Source organism: Cricetulus griseus, unplaced genomic scaffold, assembly GCF_003668045.3.
Source record: "Cricetulus griseus strain 17A/GY unplaced genomic scaffold, alternate assembly CriGri-PICRH-1.0 unplaced_scaffold_465, whole genome shotgun sequence".
In the NCBI taxonomy this organism is placed as follows: Eukaryota; Metazoa; Chordata; class Mammalia; order Rodentia; family Cricetidae; genus Cricetulus; species Cricetulus griseus.
This window is the reverse complement of record NW_023277214.1, coordinates 6279-12504: the sequence shown is the minus strand read 5'-3', so window position 1 is coordinate 12504 and position 6226 is coordinate 6279. Positions and strand designations below refer to the sequence as shown.

General features: G+C 36.9%; 1 long non-coding RNA gene across 1 annotated transcript; it reads left to right on the top strand.

The window, feature by feature from the left end:
• The first annotated feature begins 1255 nt into the window (after positions 1-1255).
• On the top strand, positions 1256-2784 carry LOC113838050. The gene is made up of 3 exons (XR_004772657.1): positions 1256-1376; positions 1579-1639; positions 2757-2784. It is a non-coding gene; the product is annotated as an uncharacterized LOC113838050 (long non-coding RNA).
• Positions 2785-6226: the final 3442 nt, after the last annotated feature.

Sequence of the window (6226 nt, the reverse complement as noted above, 5' to 3'; positions counted from 1 at the left end):
GCTGAAGGCATCTTTAAGGGGTCACTGAGAGAATTTGAGATTAAGTTTAATTCCTGCGATGAGCATCAGTAACTTTAGTTGATATATATGGCCTGTCAACTTCAAGTGGTCTCACTTGCTATAACAATATCTATCTCAACCTGGAGTAAATACATAGCCTCTTGTTTTCTGTGGAAACAAAAGCAGAATTGCTCCTCCAAAGCAGTTTTGATTTGACAAATATATTTTACTGTTTTAAAGTTAAGGCATTCATAAAGTATATAGACTCCTTTATTTCAACGATCCCTCTTTCAATTCCATTTACATCTGCAGCTATTTAACTGTTTGTCTTTTAGCCTTTCTACTGCCAAAGCAAACTTTAGATTGCTAAGTCACACATGGATCTTCATCATGCTCTCCCCAGATGTCAATGCCCTCTTAGGATTTCATGGGAGCAAAGTCTAACACTCACAGCATAGTCATATACAGATGGAGCAGAACAACACACAACCTTCCTAGAGTTCTAGCATTCACATGATTGTGCTCTGGCAATCATTGTGACTGAGGTTATCTTTGCTACTTAGTGTACTGGCTGTTCAAAGGTAAACAGTAGGGAGAAATTCATTAAGGAAATATTTTTCAGCATTCTCAGGCCTTACATTAAAATATAGCATGTTAGGTAAAATTTACTTAAATGTTTAATCCTTTAGCTCTTTAGCTTTATACCTTTTGGGGAGGGAACCCCCCAGGTCCTAAATTGATACACAGTTGCATGTTATATAATGCATGTCCTTTACTTGGCTCATTTCTAGCAATTTTTCTCTAGTTAAATGATCCAATCTACCTTTCGCCTCAGGACTTTTACCTTTCTCCATTTATGTATATCTTACTTTTCTTCCTACTTCATAACATGTTGTGCGGCTGGGTAGCTGGCCCTGTACTCTTCTTTTTCTTGAGCCTTCCTCCTTGCTTCCAGATTTATCCTCCTGTGTATATATTGTTCCAGATGCCACAGCCTATCCTTTCTCCTGACTCACTATTGGATAAATACCTCTTCATCAGAATATCAGCTGTAGTATTCAGGCAAAGAAGAACAGCTTTATAAAATTAAACTAATACATCAGAAAAAAAACAACACATAGTTACTTCATTAAGCAAATTTTCTTTAGCATAAAAGTAACACATTTTGAAATAAGGTTCTACAGAAACACACTTTTACACTAAGGTCAGTATTTTGCTTTAAGTTGCACACATGTATGTGATATTTTAGAATGCCATGACCGATGATGATGTGCATATTGATTTCACTTGGGAAGAGTGGACTTTGCTGGATACTTCTCAGAAGAATCTCTACAAAGATGTGATGCTGGAGACCTATGAGAACCTCAATGATATAGGTAAGAGTATATTTTCCTTCCCATTTTAAAATAATAGGACAACTGTTCCTTGGTTATTGGTGCTCTTCTTTAATTTGATTGAGAAAGAAAAAGAATGTAATAAATGAATCAAAGCTCACTGAGGACAGTGACATATTTTTTGCACATTTGCATATAGTATTTCTCAATGATACTCTATACATTTTCTTGCCCTATATTTTAGGATACTCTTGGGAAGACAATATTATTGAAGAACATTGTGCAAGTTCAAAAAGACATGACAGGTAACTTTCAGTTACAAGCTCACAGAAATGTGTCTCTGAAGAAATTGAAATGTGTCCTGAAGTTTGAAACAGAAACAGCAGTGTATTTAAGCACAGCATAATTTGCATTGATGAGTATTAAATTCTCACAAGAACATAGCAATCAATTTCAGGTAGTTTAACTGCATTTGCAAGGCAATATTTTAAGAAAGAAGATAAGGAAATAATGCATTGAGAGAACCTGCCACTTAAATCATTACACCACGAGAGCTATGCTGTAGTACCGTAAATCCACTTATTTCATACTACCTTTATTCCCAGAGATATAGACAAGATTGAATTGATAGTCATATCTCCATAACTTCCATTAAGCAAATATTCCTTAGAAAAGTTGGTTTTACTCATGTACTTGCTGTGACAGGAGCAATTATTGTCAAAATTCGAGGGGCAGTTATTTTAGGGAATGTGTAATCACAATAACATATATCTATAAGGAACAGAAAGTCAAACTGAATTAAATGAGGAAGCCTCTTCTTTCTAATCTTTACATTATTAAGAATATCATGTACTAGTCAGGATACAAGCGATTTCAGCAAAGAGATAGGTAGAACATGATATACCTCTCTTGCAGGATACTTAAAAGTGGTGTAGTAGTCCCCAGTTTGAGCATACTTGCTGAATTTGATTCAAGTGTACCAGTAATTTGTTTTCCATCTTCATTGATAATACACCAAGCTCACTCTGTAGAAAAGCCCTATGACTCTATGACTGTGTAAATACTTCTCTTTGTTGTAGTTCATTAGCAAATATATTATGACTCACAGAGAAGGAAAATTAAAATACAAAAAGGATGATAAACTTCTGAATTTTTCTAGTTCTCATTAAATGAAAAATCATCTGTAGAAAAAGGTTCTGAAAATGAGAACCATGTAATAAAGGCTTATATATTCACAGCTATATTCAAAGATACATGCAACCCTTAAAGTAGGGGAAAAGAAGAATGTAAGCACAGTGATAAAACTATATCTGATTCTTCTTTACAACTAAAATAAATTGTAATATTAATTTATACAAGTAACAAGATTTGACATTGCATTGAATATGGTAAAGCATTTACATATGACCCTTTTCCTGGCAGGCATGAAAGAAGGCAAACTGGAGAGAATACACACAATGTGATGAAGCCTTTGAAAATAACAGTTATCTCCAAAGTCATGAAAGGAAACACACTGGAGAGAAATATGAATGTAACCAATGTGGTAAAGCCTTTGCATATCACAGTTATCTTCTTATACATCAAAGAAGGGGAGAAAACCTACGAATGTAATGAATGTAGTAAAGCCTTTTCTCAGCACAGTACTCTTCAAAGGCATAAAAGATCACATACTGGAGAGAAACCCTATGAATGTAATCAGTGTGGTAAAGCCTTTTCTCATCACACTGCTCTTCAAAGTCATAAAAGATCACATACTGGAGAGAAATCCTATGAATGTAATCAGTGTGGAAAAGCCTTTGCTCATCACAGTACTCTTAAAATACATAAAAGATCACATACTGGAGAGAAACCCTATGAATGTAATCAGTGTGGTAAAGCCTTTGCTCAGCACAGTCATCTTCAAATACATAAAAGGACACATAATGGATAGATACCATAGGAAAGTAACCAGTGTGGTGAATCTTTTTCACCACAGTAATTGACTGCATCAGAAATTAACTTATACTTGGTGATTATGGAAATTTCCAAGGCCAAATCTCAAAAAAATGAGGGAAATGTACCAAAGAAATGATCAGGATGGAAGCTGACAATAAATGTCTTTAAAAGATGGCTGGCTAACCAAAACCACAAGAGTGAGTTTATCTCCCATATGATAATAGGCATCATTGGGAGATCAAAAGTCCACATGTGAGATGTACCCCTGCTTGATTTTATACCTCCTGTTAGGACAAATTAGGAACTTTCAGGCTCGAAGTCTGACTTGTCTGAATGGGCTCATATTCTGCTTCCCTGATACCTGCAAACATTCAGTTTGGAACCCTGAATGGTGGTGCCTTGTTGGGAGCCATACAGGTTGGCATTAACCTTTAGGCCTAAACTTGGCTCACCACATGGTTATAAAACTGTCTTTTGATTATAAATGACTCCCAGAAGCATGAGTACCCAGAAGGAACAACATGACAGAGACGTCAATCTATTGTTCCAAACACAGGTCCACTTACCTAAGCAACCCTCCTGCATCTCATCATTTACCTAGGTAACCCTCCTTCTCCCCACCACTCATGAACTTTTGACCCTGCCAACATCTTTCTGTAGTTTACTAACATCCTGCTTAAATGAACACCTTTATCTTGGGCTCTTCTCCCCCTCCCCCTTTACCTTATAATACTGACTCTATAGGCTAGCCTGGAAAAAATAAAATTTGCCACTTAATCAGAATCCTGTCTGTGGTCATTCTCGCTTGTCACTTGTCCCCATCTCCCCCAGATATCTTGCTGTGGATTGCTGTTCCACAGGTCGAGACAATTACAGTGACTATAGAGGACATACAGATTGTGGCAAGAACCTGAGATTGATGTCACTCTATGGTTTGCTCCATATGATATTTCCAGAGCTGTGGAGAATGGAAGAATTTTTAGGGAGATACCTTAAGTTTTGATGCTCAAGTATCAAATGCCACACAGGATTCTTTGGTTGTAACTGAGGACAAGCTGACATATACTGTATTTTGTTTCCACTCAGGTGTGATGGGTCAAGCCCCTTCACTTCTTCCACTCTTTAGTTTTTGGCAACTCATGCTGTTGTCAATGACAGTACCCGCAGTCCCTACTGGAACTGTAATGCTTCTCAGTCCACCCCAGCAATCACTGGTACCTGCCTGATTCGCAGGAATAAGGTCGTTCTATGTGATATTTATGTCACCCCCATTGAGTAATATCTAGTAAAAGAGTAGACACCATAAAATTCTAAATTCCAAGTGAATTTCATTTGGGAAAAGAATGATTCCTCCAGATAAGATTCTATCTACTGTAGCAATATTTATGGCTTCTCTGAACATCTTGCCGGAGAGGCAGGACTTGAGGCTTTAGGTAGGCTTTCAGATGGAAAAACTTTTAATATATGGCTTACTTTTATTTCTTAGCTGTGCATACCACTTACTTTCCATCGAAATCTGTTATGACCCAAGGATGAATTACTTATGTCTACATCACTGTTCCAAAAAGCATCAGGCAGGAATTATCTCCCTGTTTTTCTATTAATAACAACATGTTCAATGCTGAAACAATAAATAATCAGCAGAAATGCATTCAGCAGACTTTCTTCAAATATTTGCAAATACTTTATTCACACCTACTTAAAAGAACTAAGAAGGGGATAAATTGGGAAAGAAGAGGAAACTGATTAATTTTTTTAAAAAAATGGATAAAAATAAATGTTATATAAAAATTTGGCTAAAAAGTGAGCTTAGCAATTAAGAGAACTTGGTATTGTTGCATTGGACATAGATTGTCCCATCCTGCAGGACATCAACCTGGGGCAAGAGAGTCAGGGATAGGGAATGGGGACAAGAGACACAGAAAGAACGGCCACAAGACAGGATTCTGATCAAGTGGCAAACTTTACTTTTCTCAGGCTAGCGTATATAGTCAGGATATGGAAAGGGGCTGAATGGGTTGTTTGTGCACCAGGTGTTGGTATAGGCAGGATATTAGGAAGCCACAAAGAGGATGTTTGGCAGGGTAAAGTGTTTATGAGTAAGAGGTCCAGGAAGGGGTTGCCTAAGTGACTGATCCTGTGGGTCAAGTTGTTTCTTTTCTTGAGCTGAGGTTCTAAGGAGCTGCTATGTAAAGGTTAACTATGTGGCCTGCCAAGCATGGCCTAGGAACTCATGCCAAGCCCTGAGATTCGGCTCCCAACAATAGATTACATATGTAGAAACAGTGGTTGCTAACCATCTCCTGCAACTTCTGTTCCAAGGCAACCATTTCCCTCTTACGGTGTCTTCAGGTACTGCAAACATCCAAATGTGGACAAACACACATATATATAAAGTTTAAAAATAAAATTCTGTACAGTAATATCATAGCCTTGAGATAGACAGCAGTAATTACTTGTCAAAAGAATTCTTTCTGGTCCTCCATAGAAGCATATGTGGCCTTCCTCTGAGGAAGCTTGCTCAGAAGGAAAGAAATAACTATCATTCACAGTGTGCATTTGTGTTTTCCCATTTTTTTTCTATTGTGTTCTACGTGCTTTTATGTGTGAGGACTGTGGTACTGATATATCTTTTACATGTATCTCTAACAGTATACATTATAATGTACTATATTAAATCACACATTATAATATATTTATATCTACATCATAACATATACTCTAAAAGATAGTTTTTCTCTGTAAATCTCCATCAGCCTAAATAATTAGAGTTGCAATCTTCTATCCCTATTAAATTTTCCAAAGTATAACCTTATGCCAAAGTAAAGGAGATTTACTGATGACAGTAGTTAGTATTCAGCCATTTGTATTGGCCTGTACTTGGATTTCTGACAGGATATGCCTTCAGCTTCAGCTACTAAGAGGGCCACCAGTGCTTTTTCACTGTGTTCCCTTTT